This window comes from Oryzias latipes, chromosome 3, assembly GCF_002234675.1.
Source record: "Oryzias latipes chromosome 3, ASM223467v1".
Classification (NCBI taxonomy): Eukaryota; Metazoa; Chordata; class Actinopteri; order Beloniformes; family Adrianichthyidae; genus Oryzias; species Oryzias latipes.
Genome location: NC_019861.2, coordinates 8,345,374 through 8,369,332, shown reverse-complemented (window position 1 = coordinate 8,369,332; position 23,959 = coordinate 8,345,374). Strand labels below are relative to the sequence as shown.

Sequence of the window (23,959 nt, the reverse complement as noted above, 5' to 3'; positions counted from 1 at the left end):
AACAGGTGAAATATGGGCTCTTTTGGTGGTTCCTGTTAAAAGCCTTGCAGCGGCATTCTGAACCGACTGTAGGCGATTTACTGTAGAGTGATTAAAACAAGTAAAAGAGAATTGCAATAATCTAAACAAGATGGAATACAAGCATGGATGACAATCTCCATGTCAGTTTTAAAAATCATTCCTCTCAGTTTAGTGAAGCTTCTTAAATGATAAAAGCAGATTTTGACCAGGTAAGTTGAATGCTTGTCCAGGGACATTGACTGGACTAGAGTGTGACAGCATCACCCGTACTTCATAGGTGCGTGCAATTTTTGTTATCTTTACAAGTACTTCATGATATATTTGCCACACGCAAAAGAGTGGTACATGCCATCATTATGATGCCTTTTTAGGTGGTGTATGAGCCTGAAGGGAACTAAATGACACACCCTGTAAGATGCAGCCATTCCGGTCAACGGCACTCCGTGGGCCCGGACAACCCAAAAACTCATAGAACCTCTCATTTGTAGCAGCTGTGCTGAAAAGGATTTCTTTTGCTTTTGCAAAAAAAAAAAAAAAGCGCTTTAGATTATTTTTGAAGCTACAAGTTAAGTATTTTTTAAGGCTTCAGCCATTTGAGTGATGGGTAAGTGCTGTGGCTGCCACCCAATGAACATGACGTTAAGATGAAGCAAGGGTTAGCTTTAATGTCTAAATGAGGCAGAGACCTGTCAGTCATTCTCTGAACAACCTACTTGACAAAACATTTGTTTCAAGTTAATGCCTATTGATCACCACAAGGCAGGCAAAACAGTAAGCCACACTGGCATCTATCCACTTGAAGGAAAACAAACCGTTTTAGCCCAACAACACACAAAAAACCCTCAAACTAACTGACTTTGAGTCTGCATTCAGCCTGTGCTGTTGTAGGATTGCACTGTTTTGATCTCCACAAGCTCTACGCTTGTTTGAAAAGGAAGCAAATTATTCAGCTATGCATATTTTTAGTATAAACAGTTTTTTTGAAGGAATATGCCTATCAGCATGGTCCAATATTTGATCAGTAATCTGTGCCGTGTCTTTGAATTAAATTAAATTTCACATAAAAAGTCTGCTTGGAAGGTTTTCAGAGACACAAGGACACCCGGGAGCAACTGTGACCTCTGTATGGGAATCATCATTTGAGCAGATAGAAACCACTGTTGTGTGAAGCATTCTGATAACCTAATGGCTTAAATGTACTATAAATCCACACCAATACAATAACAGAGTCCTGCAATCACTGAAAGTACTGCCGATTTCCATGAAACCAATTTAAATCGGTTAGCTTTTCATTTATTGATTACCATATTGTCCACACGATAAGGCGCACTTCAGGTGCTCTGTGAAAATGTCAGGTTTTTAGTGTTAAACAGTGTTGGGTGTTATTGTGAATATGCTAATGCAGCTAACATTTAGCATTGTCGTACTGTTTTTTTTAATGTGTCACTAACGAGGTTGGAGGTTAGCAAAGTCACAGTCATATTTGTTTTAGTAGTGTCAGTCTGGTTGTACATATTGAATAAGATCGGGAGTTAAAGGTATTATAAATACACTAATGCGGCTAACGTGTAGCGGTGTCAGACTGTGTTCTTTAATGCGTTACTAACAAGGTCAAAGTAATGTTTGTTTTAGTGGGATTATTAGTCTGTTTTTTTACATGTTCAAGATTCAAGATTCAAGAGATTCAAGATTCTTTTATTTGTCACATACAAAGTTATATTTAGCAAATACAACCAGTAGTGAAATGTAACCCATGGACAGTGCAATAATTAAGGAAAACAGTACAGGAAATGTACATAATATATTTCTGTAAAATATACATAATATACATAAGTGAAACTATGTAAAGATGAAATAAGAAAAGAATGTGTATTGTAGAATTAAATATAGAATGCAAAATAATGTGCATGAATGTGGACTGTAGACTTAAATAAAAACCAGGATGGGAGTTACAGGTACTGTTAATACTCTATGCGACGAATGATTCTAATGTGGCTAACGTGTAGCATGTTTCAAACAAGTTCTATAATTGATGAGGTTTAACTGACTGAGGGATTTAGCCCTAACTCTTTTGTCTCTCTAAAGAGCCTTATAGTTTGATGTGTTATATATATGACATACGTTTGAAAATAGACCATTCATTGATGGTGTGCCTTATAATCCGGTATCCCTTATCGTGCAGAAAATACGATAATCTTGATAAAAAAAAATCTGTCTAGTTACAAACAAGGAGTGTTACTGTAAATACACATTTAAGCGGCTAATGTGTCAGACTGCTTTTTTTACATGTTACTTTCAAGGTTGGAAGTTAGCCTGGTTACAGTAACATTTGTTTTAGCGGTGTCAGGCTTCGTTTTTTTGTGTCGCAAACGAGACATAAATATGCTAACACAGCTAACGCTTCTAAGATGGCTTAAGTGTTGCAGTAAGACTGTTTTTTTTAATATAATTTCATTTGATGAACTAATTTCCTTATGCAAATCTGTATTTGCTACATTCCCCTACTGTTCATTTTCCCCAGGAAAATAAAAGTGACTTTTAACTGCTTTTTTTTGTATGTTTTTTTCTCCACCTGCACACTGTTTACACACACACACACACACACACACACCCACACACACACACACACACACACACACACACACACAGACCCACACTCATTTACACATGTACAGGTGTCTCATGGGGCCTCCTTGCTGTGCCGCATTCTTCTCGATATGCTCAAACAGAATATACAGGCTTGAGGGCTTGGAACAGAGCCAAGCTCGTCTCCTCGATTTTGGGTCATAAATGCAGCCTCTACCCAAGGACTGCAGGCCTTTTAAAACAGGACTCAGCTTGATTGGACACACTTCTCTCGCTCCCCCTCGACTGCTAGCAAGCCAGCTGATCAGAGAGGCAGAACAAAGCCGATCTCTTACAAACCAGTCCGCTCTTAACCTCTCCGGTAGTACACGGAATATATCTTTGCAGGGGATTGAAAAAAAAAACAGCTTTTTTCACATTGCAGCAAGTAGATGATGGAAATTGTTGTAACACTAACAGCCTTGCATTTTTTAGCAGAAAAATAAAAATCTTTAGGTTATGTACAGCATCAGCTGCTCGTTCTAGCAGGGGCCCCAGCGCTGGGATTAAGCAAAGGCAAAAAGCAAAATTCAAATCCGTCCAGTGGGCCGGGAAGGAGGCGGTGGAGTTTAAAGTGAAAGTGAGGTCTAATGCAGTTTGCATACAGCCTCAGTCACTCTGGTGTTTTGAACGTCTAATTTGTGCATCAATATTACAACGTGTGCCATTTGGCTCATGAATATGAAATGGATGGAACCACAGGCTCTCCCCATAATTAATAATCGACACACAGTTTGTCGTCAGCTCTGTAGCTCTGCGGCAGCTTTTCCTCTTGTGCATTTAGCCAATCACAGGCGATCATAGCCTGAGCGCAGTGTTGGTGCTGGGACGTGCTGCCTGTTGAAGAACATGTGAGTACAGCCGTTGGTTGCCAAGGATATTTTAGTGGATCCCAAACACACTCCTTTTTTCCCTCTGAACCGTTTGTGTGTCTGATGTTGATGAGAAGACAATTGGCACTTGCCGTGTGACGACCCTGAACCTTATCAGACCAAATTTGTGATTTCAGTTTATTTACTAAACCACAAGGTCCCGGTGAAAAAACAATGGCAAAACATGATGTAGAGCTGTGAAGAGGGAATGCACCAGCATCTCTGCCCATCCATTTACCCTGCCTTAAGCCGCATGGCACTCCTCCAGCAGGGCCATATGCCCCATAGCCGATCTGCTACATGCTATAGTAAATGACTCACGATACATAATCAACATATTATCACCACCCAAGAATGACAAAGCACGACTGGGGGACACTGATAAGCTATCAGCTAAGAAGAGATGCTGTTTTATTGTTAAACTGTTGTGTAGTGAATGATAATGGAGTAATTTTTTTTGGGTCATTTTATTAAAGATCCATACATGTTTTTATTTCAGCAACAGTTTACGTATTTTTCTGCACTATAAGGGGCACTTAAGATCCTTAAGTTATGTCAAAAACATCAGTGCGCCTTATAACCTGGAGCACCTGAAAGACGGATTCATGTTTTAGTTAAAATTTCTAATGTGACTAATTATCCATCATGTTAGAAACATGTTCTAGAATGACTGTGAATGTAGTTATTAAAGTCTGACTGACTGAATAATCTCTGCCTTTGCTAAATGCGCCTAGTAGTTCCATGCATTTATATATATATATATATATATATATATATATATATATATAAGGATATATATATATATCCCCCATAGAAAATGGGTTACTTGCATTTTATTTGGCTTCATTCAAATAAAACCAGTCAGTCACCATTTTTTGCTGTTCAAATGTTGCAGCCAGGTGTCAGTAAACTGTGATTGGTCTGAGCCACTCTCACCATCAGGAGTGAGCTTGTTGAAAGTCCACACTCGTACCACTGAGGAAGAATTTGACAAACATTTTAAACGTTTTGAATGTTTCGAACATTCATTGTGGGGGACAGCAGGCCGAACATACTCTGATCGAGGCATCTGATTGGTCAGATTTGTATAATGAAAAAAAAATTAATTAAAATTAATTAGCTATAACATGTTAAAAAAAGGGTATTAGATCAAGAATGGTTATTCTGACAAATAGAATTACTAATTTCTCTATAAAAGTCTTTGGGATTTTGGCTTTTTGGAGCCATCAGGTACTTCCTGTTTGGAACTTTAGGGGGAAGAGGTCACTCAGTCCAGTATCTATATATAGTCACTTATATGAATTAACCTTTTTTATGTGTTAATTAATGTTATGATACAGATTTGGCAATCCTCTGCATGCAGCATATTAATGCACTGTTAAAAAAAAACGTGACCTGCAACTCCAGCAAAACCTGAACAGACAGGTCAAGCAGCCTCAACACCTTGGATGAGATTATGACAACTTTGCCCTATTATCATTAAAAGCCAACCCAGCAGGTGCTGCTAAGATGAGCGAGCAAAGCTGGCCTCAGCCCCACCTTTTACAGAACTCAATTTCTGCACCTGATAATCACTTTCATTAAATAAATATGTGGATGTTGTTTGTTGTTCCTTCCCAATCAAAGATTATAAACATAATCTCTATTATTAGGATAAATCTGGCTTTGCTTTCAATACACCAGTAAAGACAGTATTAGAACAGCATCATTTTACTGCAGGATCATTGACAGATCTACTATTAAGGCCAGAAACTGAACTACAATCCTTGTGATCAAGGCAATTTCTCAATAATTGCCAGTCTTATCAAAAAATCTTCTAATGACATGTTTTTTGCTTTAGATTATTAATGTATTTCTATAAAAATATGTCTAAATGTGTCTAAACCATGTAAATTCACAATTCAATTGAATCGAATCCAGTGGCTTGTAAGAGTCAAATCGATTCTGGAAATAATTGGTGATACCCAGCCTTAATATCCTAACTATTTACAGATTTACAGAAAAAACCCATAAAACTGCATTACTGCATGCTTGTAGTTTTTACTCATTACACGTTAACTTCTTCACTACCACAGTCAAAGAGTCAAGGATTTTATGGCTAAATAGAGTAGCTCAGTGGCGTGTATTAGGTCTCACATTCATAGTTCAACATGGTAGAACTGAATATTCAGCAACGATTGAAATCAAAAAATAAAATAGCTAAAAACAGCAGAGTGTCTCATTAGTCAGTTTGGTCTCTAAAGAGCTTTGTTCTTAGCAACTGACTGTCCTGACTGGGAGTTAGGACAATAGCAACAGATGCAGTCGGAATCTACAGGGAATAAAAATACCAGTGAGCATGTGCATGAAAAGATGTAAATTATGAGACGTCAGTGATTAAATGATAACGTTTGAATTATGAAGGACAGGGAAAGCAGAAGGATGTTTGTCCAAACTATGGTAAGAAGTTGTATGAACAATCCCCAAACTTTCATAGTGGCTATGGCCAGAAGCTGAAGAAAGATTAAGAGTCACCATCTGTCAGAGGATTCACTTTTGCTTGAAAAGGTGAACAAACGTCATCATTCAGTGATGTCTATTGATGTCTACCTTTACATTCTTCAAATTTAATTTTTATTTCTGGAAACTACTTTTATTTTCTGAAACGTTTCCTTATTATTTTGTTTCTTTTTTTGAAATTATTATAATTATTTTTTTTCTTGCTTGAATTTTGTTTTGATTTCTAAAATCTTTTCTTAATTTGCACTTCAAGGCCATCGTAAAAAAAAAATAAACGTAGAGGAGCAATTCAATTTACCTCATTCTGAATTGTTCTGAAAGCATTTTTGTCATTAGTGCTCCAACAAGCGCTACTCAAAACAAAAAATCTTTGCTTCTTTCATCACCTTTAAACTTACTTTACAAAATCTATTAATTGTTTTTTTTAAGGTAATAATTCTATGACCTATCTTCATTTATACATAAATCTCAACCTTTTAACAGTAAACTATTGCGTGCACCTGCTGCAAAAGAAACAACAACAAAAAATAAAAAATAAAGAAGAAAGTGGGGCATATGTCTCTCCTGCCCTAATTACAAAATGCAGGAAATGAGCAGATGATACCTGCTGTTGCAAATGTTCTTTATCCTACATTGTTTTACATAAATGCCACCAAATGCTTCAGGAAATGCATGTAACTGCACCTAAGATTGAAGATATAAAATAAATGTGTTATTTCCCTTCCTCAAAGCAAAAGGATGAGATTCATGTCAATTTAACTGTGATTTTTCCCAAAAATACTGGTGTTAACTAAGGGAAAATGGATGATCACTTTGCTTAGCTTGCTCCCAGAAGACAGTACAAGTGAAGGGAATTGATGAAGAGGTAACCTAAAAAACTGCCTTAACTTTCCTAAAAGATCTTCCACAAGGGAGCATAAAAAAGCTTTTGATTTACTGTGTCTTTTGCACTTAAAAGCCTTAGTTGTTTTTTCAAAAAACAGCAGTGTGCCTTATATGGCCTATGGACAATTTCTGGTTGTGTTTTCTGGTGTGGTGATTTTGAGAGGAACATGGTGCTCAGTTAAAATGTCAGTCTGTTTTTTTTTCTTTTTTCAACAAGTTAAAAACAAGGTTGGATGTAATTGAAAATATGCTACTGCGGCTAACGTGTAGCAGTGTTTGACTATGTGTTGTTGTATTTTTTACGTGTTGGCAACAAGGTTGGAATTTATTATAGTCACAGTAGGGGTTTCCTTTAGCAGTATCAGTCTGTTTGTGTTGCAAACAAATTTGGGAAATACAAAGATTGGGAAATATTATGAATACGCTATTGTGGCTAACGTGTAGCGCTGTTGGATTGTGGCTTTTTTTCACGTGTTACTACCAAGGCTAGAAGTTATTCGGTTGTGTCCGAATTCCTTCACTACTCACTACATAGCGCACTATATATCGTTCGCCATTTTTGGAAATTTCCCAGAGGTCTCTGCGAAAAACCAGTGTGCATCGATGCTCACTAGGTCTGCAAATATAGACCACAATGCATTGCGTCAGAAGAATTTTTGCCAAGAAATGTATTTAAATGTCTTTTTTTTACTAAACCATCATCGTTTTTATCTTAAGAAGACAGTCGACTTATAAACAATCGTCGCAAAATGCTCATATTAATTGGATTTTAACATTGTGAGATCAATGTCATCATCAGTAGTAGTAGTAAAAAGTAGTTAGCATGGTGTCTGAATTACTTTTAAAATTCAGGGCACTACATAGTGCTGCACTATATAGTTTTTTAGTAGTTAGGGTGGGAATTTGGACACAGCCATGGTCACATTAACATTCGTTTCAGCTATATCAGTCTATTTTTTTTACATGTCTTGTGAATTTGCTAACGTATAGCGGTGTCAGACTGTTTTTCTTTACGTTATTAAAAAGTTTGGGAGTTAGCATAGTCACAATGTTTTAGCTATATCATTTTTTTTTTTACATGTTGCAAACAAGGTTAGACGTTACAGCTATTATGAATGCTACTAACGTATAGCGAGTTACAAACAAGTTGTAGAGTTACGGTGAATGCAGTCTGACTGATGAACTAATCTGGCTCTTTTGTGTCCCTTACTGTGCCTAGTGATAGTTCGATGCGTCTCACATATGTATGACATAAATACAAAAACTGTCCATTTATTGGCGGCATACCTTATAATCCGGTACATTATAGTGTCGAAAATACAGTAACTGTCTTGTCAATCCTTGCTTTGACCACATATTTGACAGTATCAGGTCAAAGCAAGTAGATGCTCGATAGTAAATCCCCTCGTTGTACTATGAATTTCTTTCCATTCTAAGAGAGTTTTAGCACAATAGCTTGAGCAGGAAATTCTCCAACAAATGTTTCAAAAGACGAGCCCTAGAAGTAGATAAAATGCATATTAATGAGCAAGGATTTAGATAAACCCTAGGAAGTTTGAGAGGGAGGGAAGAGATAGAGAAGGGGGTATCAAACATGTGAGCGATAGAAACTCATCATGACAGTCATCACTTTGGTTATTATCCCTAATTCTCAAGGGGAATATCTCAGTAAGGCGGAATAAATTTGGCACTGATAAGCATACAATGAGATTTGCCCCCATCATGAGGCAAAGCTCTTCCAAGGACTTCATTTTACCTATGCTGGGCTGGAGCTTCATGCATCAAATGACAGAGGACTCACATGGCTTTGTCGGAGTTAGTTGGGCTCTGCTTTGTAGTTGTGTTTTCAGGCGTTGTTGCCATATGCAACTGTTTTATGTGGATTTGATTCTCTCCTCCTTGCCTTCAGTCAGTCTCAGTCTAATTATCACTCTGAGCGAAACCACAAAATGTTCAGGGGAGAATCGAAGGCACATTACAGCTGCACATCGCCCAGAAAATGTCTCAGAGTCTTAGCCTGTGGGCTGCGAGGGAAGGCAAGGTAGTAAAGAATTTAGTTTTACATAAAAAGAGGCAGAGTGATAAAACACTACTGAAGCAGCACTTTTGCAGCCATATGGCGTCAGTGTACTTGATGTAAGTCACAAGGCTCTCCAATTTGGCCAAAACAAAAATATTTCAACAACTATTTCACTCATTTACTAGAAAATAGACATTTTTGAACACACTCATAAGGATTCAATTAATAGTACAGTGTTTTCTTCATTTAACATGGGACTTTAGAATCACATATTGCCATTCTTCAAATGACCACTGGAGGCAAATTTCCGAAGGAAGTAAAGTCCTGTTGGTTCCTATGTTGGGAAGTCAGATTATAAACATAAAAATAAACATAAATGTTGCCAAATGTCAAAGCATACTGCTTCATCTTCTACTTTATACAGTGGTGAAAGAGTGTTTTTTTTGTTTCTATTGTACTGATGTCTAAATCTGCACATAGGCAGGAATGAGTATCCAGTTGACATGACCCTCCCACTACAGGGTTTTTGCCTTTCAGAATCCTATGGGGGCTGCACGGTGGTGCAGTGGTTAGCGCTCTTGCCTCACAGCAAGAAGGCCCCCGGTTCAAGTCCCAGCTGGGGGACATGAGAAACAACATCAATGGGGGACCTTTCTGTGTGGAGTTTGCATGTTCTCCCCATGCATGCGTGGGTTCTCTCCAGGGTCTCCGGCTTTCTCCCACCACCCAAAAACATGCTTCATAGGTTAATTGGCAACTCTAAATTGACCATAGGTGTTAGTGCGGCAGTGAATGGGTGTGTGATTGAGGACATTCTACCCTGCGACAAACTGGCGACTTGTTCATGGTGTCCCCCCTGCCTTCGTGGCCGGGATAGGCTCCAGCAGCCCCGTGACCCCGAAAGGGATAAAACAGTATAGAAAATGATGATGAATCCTACGAGTGACCTTTGACATTAATAATGGGATAATGTCCGATGAGGTGTCCATTATTATAAATTAATGGACAATGCAGAGGCGTCTAATGCATATCCATCCATCAATACTCCAAATCTCCAAAGGTTTTTGGAGTCTATCTTGTTAAGCGTCCATCCTGTGCATGTCACCAGTCTGTTGCAGGGCATTATGAATTCCTACATTTAAAAACAACAAATAGCAGTTTTCGTTTTCATCTGAAAAGATAAAAGAATTACTTCAATACTTTGCTTTTTCATGAATTTGATCAATTAATATATATTTTCAAAATGACGATCAACTCATTATCGATTAAACAATTTTTTGAACCCAGCCTTTGTTTAAGGTTTGCAAAACTGACCACAGGAAGTTCTTTTTTAGTGTTGACTCTCCACACATATTCTTACATTCCTGAAACTTGACTGTGAACATACTGGCCATACAGATGGACGGAGGAGAGCTGTGAAAAAATGCATTCATAGACAATCTCTTCACTTCTCTTCCTTTCAAGTCTGTCTAGAGCTCGGCTGTTTAAAATTGAAGCTGCAGTCCTTTGCTGAAAGACCCTTTTTTTTAGCACTAACCCAGAGAGATTCTCACATTCACACAAACCATTTATAAATCCTTTATACTGCTGTTTATTGTGAGAATATTAAATAGAACTAAGTTGTTAATCTATTACAGGATTTTGCTTCTCATCCAACTTGATCTTTGAGATGAAGTCAAATTCAGAAAATACATGTACAGTGTTCACTTTATATCTCCCATTGATCACAGGAGCTGCATAAGACTTAGAAAGTAAACATTTTATGCAAACTATTTCTTATATTTTTATTTTCTGTAATACATAGATCTATATCACATGGGAAATTTTGCAATATTTATTAGGTTTTTTTTTGCAAAAAACATCTATTACAAATCTTTTAGGCGTCACCTGCCTCCTCTATCAAGTATAGCTAATTCATACTGTGTAGGCTTTAGAGATTTTGTAGCACAGGACTACTAGATATCGAGCACTAAATGAGGTGTCTAAAGGTGTTGAGATGTTTGCAAAATATGTTAGATTGCTTCTTTCTGATCAGTTTGTTTATGAATTTTAAGGTGGTAAACCACCCGATGAGCCCGTAGAGTAAGAATGTTCATGCACATTTTATTTTACAAGCATGCTGTAAAGTAGAAGTAGGTGAGACGCAGGCTCGTGGTACGGATTTTTCGTTTTTTTTTTCCCAACCTCCCCGAATTCTCCATACTGCGTGAGGGACCTGTAAGTGCTGTTCAAGTGACAAATGTGTGCCCCTTGTACTCCTTGCGCCTGGTTGTTAGAAATTAAGAAACTAGACAGTAAGAGTGTAATTTGTGTGGACATCTTGTGGGCATCCTATGGAGACTTACATGCTGTTTCACCTGCACACTCCATGCGTGCAGCATTTGTTCACGTTCAGTAACAGCCAGTATGTGCGCCTTACTATCGACTAGACACAGGGGTGCCCACATCCAGGCCTTGAGGGTCTGCTTCCTGCTGGTTTTCCAGAAACTCTGCCTTATCTGCTGCTGATTACCTGGATCAGATTAGCCAATAAGGAGCTTCAATGGCAGATTGGCCAGGGACCCCTGGACAATAGTATAGTGCAAGGGCACTGTACGACAGCATCGTCCATACTACATACAGTACTGACCAAAAGTTTGGACACATCTTCCCATTCTATTGAATGGGAAGGTGTGTCCAGACTTTTGGTGTGTACTGTGAGTGCATTCAGCTTACATTATCCCAACAACTACTTTACAATACATTTACCACATGCAAAACAATGGTACGTTCCATTTTTATGACGTCCCTTAAGGCGGTCCAACAAGCCTAAAGGGAACTGCAAGACACACCTGCACTCCCTCTAAGATTCGGCCGCCCTCTATTTGGTCCGTGCACCCCCGAAACGCAATACGGGTGCACATGACTGAGGCTCAAGTCTATTTCTAAAATGAGACCTTTATTAATGGGAATGTTTGCAGGTCACACTGTTCAGAGATTCCGCCTGAAGGCATGTCAGAGTGGGATATTCCCTCTACCCGCTTCCTTTTTAAGTATTTTTTGTTTTAAACAAACCAGCCAATACACTAAAATGCCATTACACATTCTTATTCTAAGAAAACAGATGGGTGGTGGTACCGGTATTTCCTGGGTAAAACAATTTAATGAGCTCATCTTGTTCCTACAAGGTTCTCTCTGTTTCTTTGAGTCTGTGTTGCCAAAAAAGCTGCAGCTGACAATTGAAATATTCTCATATCTCCTGCAGTGGCACATAGCTTATCACCCATCAACCGTTTTGACAGTACCAGTGATGCAGCCCATGACTTGGATTGTCTTCTTGTTAGTGATCCTGAGGTGTAGAGTGGACCTCTTATTTGTCTTACTCATAAAAACTATGATTTCATATGACATCCTTATATCAATCAGTCAACTGCAAGGACATGCATAGGCACTGGCTGTTGTTGCCTGGACAACAGCCCATTTGCCCTCTTTGCCTCTGTTGCCCTTCCACTGGAATGGAAAACACAGGCTCTATATTATTCCGACGTGGCTGGAAGTTGCCTATATTTCTGATATTATACAAAATTTAATTGCCATAAAACTCAAACTGCAATTACTTGTTTGATTGAAAAGCTTCTGCAAAGGCATAGAGTGAGGGTAGAAGCATTATCTTGCTGAGAAACAAAGACAAACAAACAGCTAATGTAGCTGGTGCTGTTGCTGCATTGAGGGCGCCAGCAGGTGAGTATTTTCATGCTAAGCAAATGATTAATGAAAACTCCAACACTGCCAAATAGTCAACCAATGCACAGTTCGAAAAAACTCAAAACAACTGTGACTGTTTGTAATGAAGGGGTCTGTATTCAGAAATAAATCATTGACCGTGTAAGAAAACTGGACTGAGTGAGTGTGACATCATTCATAGAAAATGGCTTACGTCAAGTTCCAAAGAAGTTAAATTAATTATGTCGCCATTTTTTTCATGATTCGGACGCCAGTATGGAAGCATTTCTGTTGCATAATTCAAAATAAAAGTCAAAACCAGAAATGCTTTTTCATTTTCAAAATGAAGCTGCATTTTTTGACTCAAAATTAAAACAGGCTTTACCTGTGCTCTCTGGTACAGAGTCTCAGAATATTATATATTATTGCCCAGTAATAAACAGACTGCAGACACTTTGTCACTTTTCCGGAAGCCATGAAGCCTGACACCCATGAAGAACGCGGAGCAGGAGGCTCCGCCTTTGTTTATACAGACACGTGACGTTGCGCTGCACAAAATAGTTCCTAAACAAAACATGTAGTGATATTCATCGAAATCTAACAGTGCGCGTTCAACACAATATTTTTTCGGCGGGCGGCCAAGTCGCGTACTCAAGAACGCACGCAATTTGTAATGGAAATTAATAATGGAAATTAATAATTAGAACGCAGTAAATTTGTCTAATTTCCTCACGAGACGGAAATTTCTGTCGTAGAACCAATGAGGATGTGTGTGCTTCTGAAACCGCACAAGTTTGCGCGGCTCAAGTGAGAGCCGCGCGCAGCGCAAGAGGTGAGAGGCGCAGTGCAGGAAGTGAAGGAGAACAGTAATAAAAGGTTTTCTCCAGAAACCCTTGAAGTCTCAACACAGGCAGAAAAAGTAAATTATCAGCAAAGATGAATGTGTTTAATGTGTTTATTATAGTTCCTATCACGCACCATATGCAGAACTTTCAACATAAAAAAAATCTTTCAAAAAAAAACAATTGCGGTGATGTGGTTATCGTCACACCCCTAATTAATTATAATCGATTTTATAATGGTATTGGTCGATTTGATTACCAACTGATTCAGAAAAATCAATCTAGTTGGAATGTCAGAAAATAAATTAATCGATTAAGCCGACTAAGTCTTACACCCCTAAAATAGAGTCAATGAAATAAACACAAAAAACTCCATGAAATGTTTCTGCATCCACGGTCAGCTGTGTGATATGAATGCATGCAGAGCTGTGGGCTTACGCAACAATTCAGAGTTTTTCTAAAATTCATTTTAATGGTTAATCAGTGGGAATTGGACTATAAAATGTTCAAGTGCAGTTGTTATAAGTATAGTTGAACCAATAACAAACTGCATTTAAAAGAAGTGAATCCATGAATAAAAGGCTCCTGACAAAATGTTTTGACCTGAAGATGCACCAAGCTTCTTGGTATGCATCTTCAGGTCAAACATGGTATTCAATGAGACATTTCTTTGATTGTGGAATTTATTATTAGGAGCCTACATCTAATGATTTTGGATCTGATCGAAAGATTTCTACACATTCCAAGGAACAAGAGCCAAAATAAACAGCCTTCACTGTACCGTCTCCCTGTTTGCCCCTGCTGTGTTTTGTGTTTTTCCTTACTTGGAGAAAACTTTTAAACTTGGTTCAAAAAGCAGTGAGATTATTGCAAAGAAAAAAGGAAGTAATTGCCCTCAGGACATTGTTTACTGTGATTATGCTTTCTTCAGAAGAGGAGGCGGAACTCAACTTTGCTTCACATCACAACGTTGCCATACTGGATGTATAATCATGGAAAAAAGGAAGAAAAAAAAAAGTGAATTGGGCATTATTGCTAACTGTAAATGTGCAGGTTGTTTGGAATCTGTAGAGAAATCTATAAAAGGCCATTATAGCATTTGGAGAAAGCGGCGTGTTGCTGAAGAGGCAGAAACATGGTGCACATGGACAGAACACACTCTTTCTATCAAAGCTGGTCACTGGAGCTGATTGCTGGCTCTTGCTGCAGGCGATTGCAGACACATGGTACATAACACAGATGGTGAAGTAAGGCAGCAACAGTCGCAGTCAAAACGATTATGACATTTATGCCATAAGTTATGATTTTTTGCAGCCATCAACACTGTCACTCCTCATGAGTCACACTTAATTGTAATGAGCAGGCATGTACGTCCCTGCCGTGCCTTCACACATCACTACTCTGATATTTGTTGATTTAGAAATGCAAAATTGTAAAAGACACAGAGCAGGATTTGCTGAATAATCCACCTTTCTGGTGCACAAAAGCATCACTTAAGCTGCTACAGTGAATATTAAGTCAGTTTCCAGCCTGGCATCCATTGGACTCCTTCACACCCGAGCGGTCCAACTAAGATCAGCTTGTCTCTTGACTTGACACAAACACGTGTTTTCTAGAGGTAGTACCAGGGAGATACGGAGAGTTATCTATCAAAAGGGAGCTGTTTGGAACACCTTCTAATCTAGGGATTCATCCTGCTCACTTGGTAATCGCACAACAACACATACTATTAGTGCACTCCCATGTCAATAGAAAAGCTCACTTTATGTAAAGATGCTGATGTTTTCACATTTAGACTAAGACCTAATAGGGGTCATATCGATGCAAAAGTTTGATGAAAGTAGATCCCATATCTTAAGCCTCGTTTCCATTGAGCAGTCCGGCCCAGTCCGGTATTATGAGTGTTTCCATTATAAAATGGTCCCATTAACCCTGATTGAACTGAACCATTTTTGGGCTTCTGTTGGTTGTAGGAAAAGTTCAACGGACAAGTTAGGGCGGAGCTATTGTCATCACATGATGAAACCCGTTAATTGGTGGAAGGTCATTAAAAAAGAAAAAAGCGCCAAACCAGCACCAGCGTATTCCTCTTCGATGCCCACAGTCTACAAAGTAAATAGAAGTTTTTTTCCTAAAGGAAAAAAAAGCTGCTGGATGACGTCCATTGTTGTTGCTGTTGTTGCTTTGCTTTTGCTGTAATCGCACTACTATAATGCAAAGCCACACAATCGGTCTATACTCTGCAGTTTGAGTGGAAACGCTTGTCTGAATTGCTTAGACCAACTAAACCATACCGTACTGCTCAGTATAAACAAGGCTTTAAAGTCCCTTAAAAGTAGTCTTTCAATTTTGATCATTTTAATTATTCTTATGCCAAATAGGATTTTTAGCCCAAAATCTAAAAACCTGTGTCGTTTTCTAGGACATAGTTTCTGCAGAGCGGCAGGAGATTGATAGAAATTCGGCTCTGAGTTGTGGGTGGGATCTTTTCCTTGGTGCAACACCACCACACCTCCCCCACCCTGTTGCTGAGAGCTCTCTGTTTATGTGTTCCCCCGCTGCCTACCCCCAACCTGACATTACCGATGCAACAAAAATGGCAAACAATATTGGAGCTAGGGCTGCACGGTGGCGCAGTGGTTAGCGCTCTTGCCTCACAGCAAGAAGGCCCCTGGTTCAAGTCCCGGCTGGGGGACATGAAAAATACATCAATGGGGGACCTTTCTGTGTGGAGTTTGCATGTTCTCCCCGTGTATGCGTGGGTTTTCTCCGGGATCTCCGGCTTCCTCCCACTGTCCAAAAACATGCTTCATAGGTTAATTGGCAACTCTAAATTGTCCCTAGGTGTGAGTGTGAGAGTGCATGGGTGTGTGATTGTGGATGTTCTACCCTGCGACAGACTGGCGACCTGTCCAGGGTATCCCCTGCCTACGCCCAAGTAGCCAGGATAGGCTCCGGCAGCCCCGTGACCCCGAAAGGGACAAAGCGGTACAGAAAATGAATGAATGAATATTGGAGCTATCCAACTGTACAGTTTTGAGTCAGATGTTAGTTCAGACGAAATAAAATCAAGACGTATTTTCTACATCACAAAAGAAATTTTTTTCAGATTTTTATTTATTTATTTTTTTTGCTCCTGATTTAAAAGGTTTGAATAAAGACATAATCAGAAATGCAATTTCAAGCTTAACTTTCTTTCTATACGTCCTCCATCATCAGTAAAATGCACAAGAACATGTTTCAAAATACCAAAAACACTATTTTAACCACAGAGGGTCTTCAAATGTTAATCCGTAACGTTGAGGAATTGAAAACCACTGTATTTGATAAGAAGTCAACAGTCTTTTAGAGTTGTTAGATAGCTTTAACCCACTTTCCTAAACAAAATTATTTCCTGCATTTCCAAAGTTTCTATTGGTTCTTGCTGGTTTTCTTTGCTGTGCTTGCAATCATTGCCCTGTTGTATGACCCAGTTCACTTTAAGCTTTTGCTGTCAGACAGATGGCTGCATATTTGAACCAAGAAAACAATGAAATGCCATGAATTTACAATTAACTCTGCAACAGTACAGTGCCCAGATCGTGTGGCTGCAAATTAAGCAATCTTCACTCACCTCATACCAGCTGTTATAGTTACATGCTGTTGGTCTCTACCACAAAGTGACAAGAAGAATTTGATGTATTTTGGTTTATCTATCCAAAGAACATCCCTGCAAAGGTTTTCTTTTATTAATGTTCTATTTGTTCATAAAATGTTCTCATGGCATTTTTCTGATGGCGGAGTACATATACACAGAAAATTAAGCTTTAAAATGCATTTATGACAATATCTTTATTTGAATCCTTGTAAATTTCGAACAAAAAAAAACACTCAAATGTGAATTTCTAATAATTTTCTGCCGCTGTGCAGAAACTATGTTATTGAAAATGACAGGCTTTGTATTTTGGCTAAAAACTGCATAATCATGATTAAAAGATCACTGGCAACGATTTTAATATGAAATATGAAATTCAGTATTGAACAAGACAGCTCCTATATGGCTAACCCTTACCCAAAGGGTAATACCAAAATGTGTATATAGGTTACTATAAAAGGCTTAAAAAATGCATATCAGCCCTTTAAATACTGTTCAATAAAATGTAAAGATTTTTAGGAAGGTTATTATGCTTTTGTTTCTGTTATATTCAAGGAGCTAATATTATATTGTTTTAATTAAAAAATTTCAAATGTACAATATTAGAATGTACTAAATAAGAATTGTACAATATTAGAATGTACTATATTGGAATTAATGGACATCCTAATGTATTTTTCAATCTTTCCTTTTATATAAGTAAATACTGAGTATGCAGGAATGGATGATCTGTCTTCTTTTAAAAGCTTATCCAAGACTGAGTGTTAGACATAGATTAGCCCAGCTCTCATCACAAATCCTCATATCGCAGAGAAGTATGGAGAGCAACAGTGCCACCATTTAAATTGATGAAACAACAAAGCAGCACCCATGTTTAGTAAAACATATTCTTCAAATACTCTTGACAGCCTCCATCAGTCACCAAAAACATAAGTGCAATGCAGAGGATAGTAATTTGAAAATGAATCAGCAGTTTTGCTGTTGACACGCTGAAACCAGCATCTTTCCAAAAATATATATATATATATATACATATATATATTCTACCCTCTGAGTCTGCACAGTTCAGCATGGAAAGACCCGGTTATGATTCAAGCAAAACCGCTATCATAGACTTGATGGATGACAGGGGAGTTATTTGCAAAATAAGAGGAGGGCTTGTACCGAATATTTTCCGGAGTTTAAAAACTCGATAAGAAAAAAATCACTTGAGAGATTTCTATTCCTGTAAAATTCAAGCAAATTCCTACTCACATCTATTAAACAAAAGTGAATGCCTTTGAAAATCTGTAAACAGAGTAAACACACACAGAAAGGTCAAGCGTGATTCCTGTGAGGTGACAACAGTGTAGTCCAAAACCTTTATTGTTCATAACGCTTGAAAAGAATAATAGCTCGCTGCTCCTCTGTCCATTCTGCTGTTTACAGTCAGACAGGGATGGAAGCCTAACCCACGCTGCTTCAGGAGGCAAATGAGCAATCCACCGCAGGACAAAATTCCTCACATACGTTCTTTGTACAGCAGCAAAGTCTTACAACCATGACGAGAACTTCAAACACAAAAGCTCCAGCTGTTCTGTGTGCCTATCCCCCATCAGCCATTCTTTGTCTGTTAATGGACTCATTTCTTAGACAAAACAAATCTTTGGCCTTTAACGGAATTATCACAGCCAGATGCCTTACAAGTCCTACACAAAAGTACTTTTGTTCAAAAATGTCACTCCCAAATGGGATTTGGCTGCAGCATCACTGAACTCTTGTGCACATTCTAAGTGGCCAGTAACCTGAGGGTGGTGGGAACAAAAATAATTACAAATTTGAGTTTGGATGACTCATAATTTAGCAACTAAATTAAGGAAGCATCACACGTGTGTGAATAGCTCCTAAAATTGCTCAGTGATTAGCATCACACCATGCTTAGTGTTGTGTGTAAAAATCCCGGGAAGACCCAGTTGCCAATTATTTTGGCTCCTATGGCTCAAAGAAAAAAAAAGAAAAAAGCTAGTGTTTCATAAGATAGCTCACTAGTAAAGGGCATTTTGCTGAATTGTTTGATGTTTGCTTGACTTACAAATAGAGCCAGTTAAAATGGCTGATTCTGGTAGTTCTTTATGATGTAGATGAGATTTTGGGAGATGCACACACTCTGCAAAAATGGCTTACCCTAAAAAACTGCCGGTAGGTGTAGACCTACCCCAAAATCCAATGTCTAGAGACACGCTTAACGTTTAATGGTGTCAGAATGTTTTTTTTTATGTCTTACTAACTAGGTTGGGGGTTAGCGTAGTCACTGTAACATTTGTTTTACCGGTATCAGTTAGGTTTTTTTTTTTTTTTTACATGTTACAAGCAAGATTTGGAATTAAGTATTATGAATACGCAAATGTGACTATCGTGTAGCGGTGTCGACTGTGTTTTTTCTTTAACATGTTACTGACAAGTTTGGGAGTTAGCGTGGTCTCAGAAAACGTTGTTTTAGGGCTATCAGGCTAACGTGCAGCATGTCACAAACAACTTCTAGAATTAAATGAAGTCTGACTGATAGACTTATCTCTGACTCCTTTGTCTCACTTGATACACTTTATCGTTCGGTGCACCTTACCTATGACATAAGTTTGAAAATAGATCATCCATTGATGGAGTGCCTTATAATCTGGCAATATAGCGTGGAAAATATGGTAGTTTGTCAGGATGACTGTGCCCTGTCAGCTGGAGCTGGAGAGATCACGTTAGTTGAAAAGTAAAAACAATTAGAGACAGTGATATAACACCCATTTGGCAAATACACAGAAAATTACAAATTACAATCAAAGAAGCAGAACACAAAACCAGTCTGGGTTGTTTGTTCCAAAAGCAAGAAGGAGACGAAGCAAAATGAATCACCCTTACGGTAGAGAGCAGTTAGAAGGCAGCTTGTCATGAGAAATTTATAGAGGAATATTATCGCTTTGAACATAAATTACCTCTTTTACAGAACAGGTTGCACAAGAACAAAAGCTGCTCTTCAGTGAGGAGAAAAAAGGCTCACATAGTTAGATGAGTCACCGCTCACCCTGTTGTGTACCAGTGGTTGACTACGTGTATGTCACGCATGAAGAGAAATCCATTCACCCAAGTGCTTATTTCCCACAGTGAAGACTTCTGTCAGGGCTGTTGCAGAGAACAGACCCGGTATGGTTTACTTTTTTTTTTTTTTTTTTTTTTTTCTGAGCAGGCAGGTAAATACCAAAATCTATAATGCACGTCAGAGTGTGGACATTTCTTATGCCTTGATGGTTCTCTCCCTATGACCCAGAAGTTTAACAAGTTTATAAATCCCAACTCACAAGCCAAGCCCTGCAGTTGTTTTTAAGCACCTATGTCAGGTTTACCAACCTCCATGACCACAAATTCTCATCCGAGCAGAACACTACACTTGTTCCAGAGCAGAGATGCCGCAGATCTACTTTTTTTTTTTTTTATCTGGGAGCTCAGTCTGACAGCTCAGGTGGCCTATTGCCCTATTGAGACACTTACATGTGCAAGGCTCTAATTTTAGCACTTACAGGGATATTACTGAAATAACGACGCATCAGCAGATTTCTGATTAAATGCAGAAAGAAATAGCTTGTTACGTCTTACAGCATCAGGGCAAAAACTGGATAGCAATCGCTGAGGGGCTGCATTTGGCTATGCAGAATTCATGTTGTTGAACCAATGCAGCCCTTTTTGATATAAAAACTTTCACGTATTTGACTTTTTTTTTAAGCAAGCCAAAGATTTTAATTTCTATATGTCCAGGTCCAAGCCAATCAAAAAGGCTTCATAGGCATTTGTGCAAATTGGATAAGGCAGTGCTCAAACATGCATGCAAAGATTGTTGTAAGCAACACTTTACACTCAGTGTGTCCCTGGTGCGACAGGCTGGCTGTAAAACGCCAGATGCGACTATAGTAGGGTACATTTGAGGACGGGTCATTCAGTTTTAAGAGGAATGCTTTTTCCTTTTTATTTATTTTTTTGGTGACAATTGCAGTTGTGATGTCAGTGCTCTAAATGCAGCCTCTGTCCATGTTTAAGCAAACGCAATTTTCAGCACCACACACTGATGGACAGCTCCCACTTACATTCTCAAGGCTGGCAGTGCAACAAGCCCCCAGGTTTTAGAACCGGACTTATTTTTGTGGTTTAATAGGAGAATGCAGGACATCTCTGACCCACACTGCCTTGACTGTGGGTTCGATTCCGACTGATCACTAAAAGAGGGCAAATGTGGCTAAAAGGAGTAGTTCTGCAGCACATAAACTGGAAGTGAAGCTTTTGCCTCCCCACATCCAAACTCAAGGCGCCCTTCACGTGGACCATCCAGCCCACCTGACCAATCCGGCGCCCTTTTGCGGCAAACGTGTATGCTGAGAATACCTGAACTGAATTTGAATTACCATATGACGTAGGCCTTTTTTTTATCATAATGTCCTACTGGCAACAGGGGCTACCACACACTCCACACCAAACGTTCAAACGTACATTCACCCCACCCCCCACCCCCTCTTTCCACCAGTTAGTCCCACATTCCCTCGACCCCCCCTCTCTGTTCCTATCTTTATCCATCTTTATTTATATCACACACACCTTCAGAAACGCGCACCCCCGAAAGAGAATGCGACAGATCTCATAACCTACCTACAGAGATTAGATGCGGAGGTAGAAAAAAAGTCTCCTTCTTTACATGTAAGTCTTTCATCCGCGCGTAAATCACGGCTTAAATAACGGGGGTTGGATGCGTCTACGCGCGCGGATACAGATTTAAAAAAAAATGAATGCCCTAACGGCGCACAGTTTCATGGAATACTCACGTTTGTTTCCCAAATGAATAAATTCGAGGAGAACAGCGTAGGGAAATGCAGCAGGGCCCCCCCGTCCACGTTTCCAAGATTTGCAGTATGTGCGAGACACAAATCTCCATGTGAAAGGAGGCTGGAGGCTGCTGCAGTCCGCGTCTCTCTCGATCACAAGTCAAGATGCTTGCCTGCGAAAAAACGCCAAACACTCTGGAAGAGTTGCGTGAATCTGCGCCGCGGCCACCATTCCCACAGAAGCAAAAGAAAAAAAAAGGAGAAAAAAAACACAAGACGAGTGGTTAGCCTCCTGGACTTGATGGTATTCCTCTGGACTGAGGAGGAGGAGGAAATCCTGCAGTTTTTTTCTCGCCCTTTTTGAATTAAGTCCGTTTAGGCCGTTTCACTCCATCAAAAAGGAGATTAAGTCCAAAGATGATCATTTTAGACATAAGGCTTCTTAAATCCACTTTTGTTTAGAAATAGATACAGGAAATATCGCACATGTTCTTGATTTAGTAAAAAATAAATAAAAAATAAAGAAATCTAGTAGTTTTGGTTAAAAAAAAGTGCAGGAAGGGATGCAGAAATCCTTTCCAAAGAAAATAAAAGAAAAAGCCCTCTCTTCCGTTTTTTTAGATCAAATTAACCACATCCATCCCGCCTCAACCGTTACGCACGTCTGTCTAGAACCCACGGCTTGCCCTGACAGTCACAGGACATGTGGCTCACAGCTTCCCCCTGTCAAGTCCTACAGGAAGGTTCCACGAGCGCCGTTTTCCCCGCCAAAGCAATTTAGGGTTCTGATTGCATAAGCGATCCTTCCGCCTGTCGGCGCGCGTGGTCTGGACCGCGTGGCGCGGCAGCAGCATCAGCATCCGTGTGTTGCACGCAAAGCGGGTTCTTGCCACCGGCTCCTAATGGTCCCCCCGCTCGCTGCAGTCCATGACTGGAATAGCGAGCGCGCTCAGATCTCCAGGCGCAACCCCCCACCTCCACCACCACCACCCGCCGCCATGCGCGTGTGACTCACAAGCGCGCGTGTGTGTGCTTAAGTGGATCCGCGCATGTGTGGGCGTGAGAGTGTTCCAGGATCGCCCGGAGACCACTTTAACTTTGACCACTTTGCCTGCGCGTCCATCAAGCCGTTTAAATCACCCAGCGCTCATTCATTATCAGGGATCAATAGCATTAACGCATAAAGGCCGGATCTGATTTGGCTGCGCGCGTGTTTTCCGTGCATGTTGTGGGATTCCGTTGTTGATGAAGTATGGTTGCCACCTACAGGCGTTATTCTCCACCCAGCCATCCAAAGCGGATCATTTCCGCAGCAGCATCTGCAAATAAATTCACACTTAACACATTTGGGTCTTGTAGGTCCTCCACCTCCTAGGGATTCTCAGAAAACCTACAAAACCAACCGTTGGAACATCAGAATATTACCTATGAGTGCCCATTGAAGCATTTGTTTAATTGGCACTGTGGTAGAAAGTTGCTTGGAGTCTTATGCCTCATCCACTGGAGCCGACAGTGCGGCAGTCAGGTTGCCTAGAAATTGGGATTTAATGACTTGAAGATGGAAAGAGGATAGTCTTGTTTCATTTGAGCCAAGAAGAACAGCCTGTCTCATTAAGTGACACAATGAGGCACAAGTCTGTCATGTGACAGAGCGGCTCCTGGTCGCTTGGGCCATGAGGTTTTTATGAGGTGAGACAAAGGCACAGTCAGAGGGAACAATGATGAATATAAATCAGTCTTAATGTTGTTTTGATCAGCTAAAAATTCAAATGACTGCTGTGTGGACATACCCAAAGTAAATGCAAATCCCCAGGGAGATAGCTAGGTAAAGGGGGAATAAATTGTTAAATAAACATGAAAGTAGACCGTTTTATAGAGGGCAGGGGGTGTCAGGTTAGCGGTTTGATGTGGATGAAAATGAAGTGAACTGTGTGTGTTGGCCTCCACTGTCTCCACATCAAAAGATTAGCTGAAACGCAGAAATTGGGCCTGATAGTTTCACTTCAACATGCACTGCTTCAATC

The 23,959-nt window shown here is 39.6% G+C and overlaps 1 protein-coding gene across 1 annotated transcript in view; it reads right to left on the bottom strand.

Moving 5' to 3' along the window:
• lrrc4c (leucine rich repeat containing 4C) overlaps positions 1 to 23,068 on the bottom strand; it is a 78,590-nt gene extending 55,522 nt beyond the window's left edge. Inside the window, exon 1 of the mRNA XM_004066847.4 lies at positions 21,936 to 23,068. The gene's annotated coding sequence lies outside the window, so the exon portion shown is untranslated. The remainder of the gene's footprint in view (positions 1 to 21,935) is intronic.
• Positions 23,069 to 23,959: the final 891 nt, after the last annotated feature.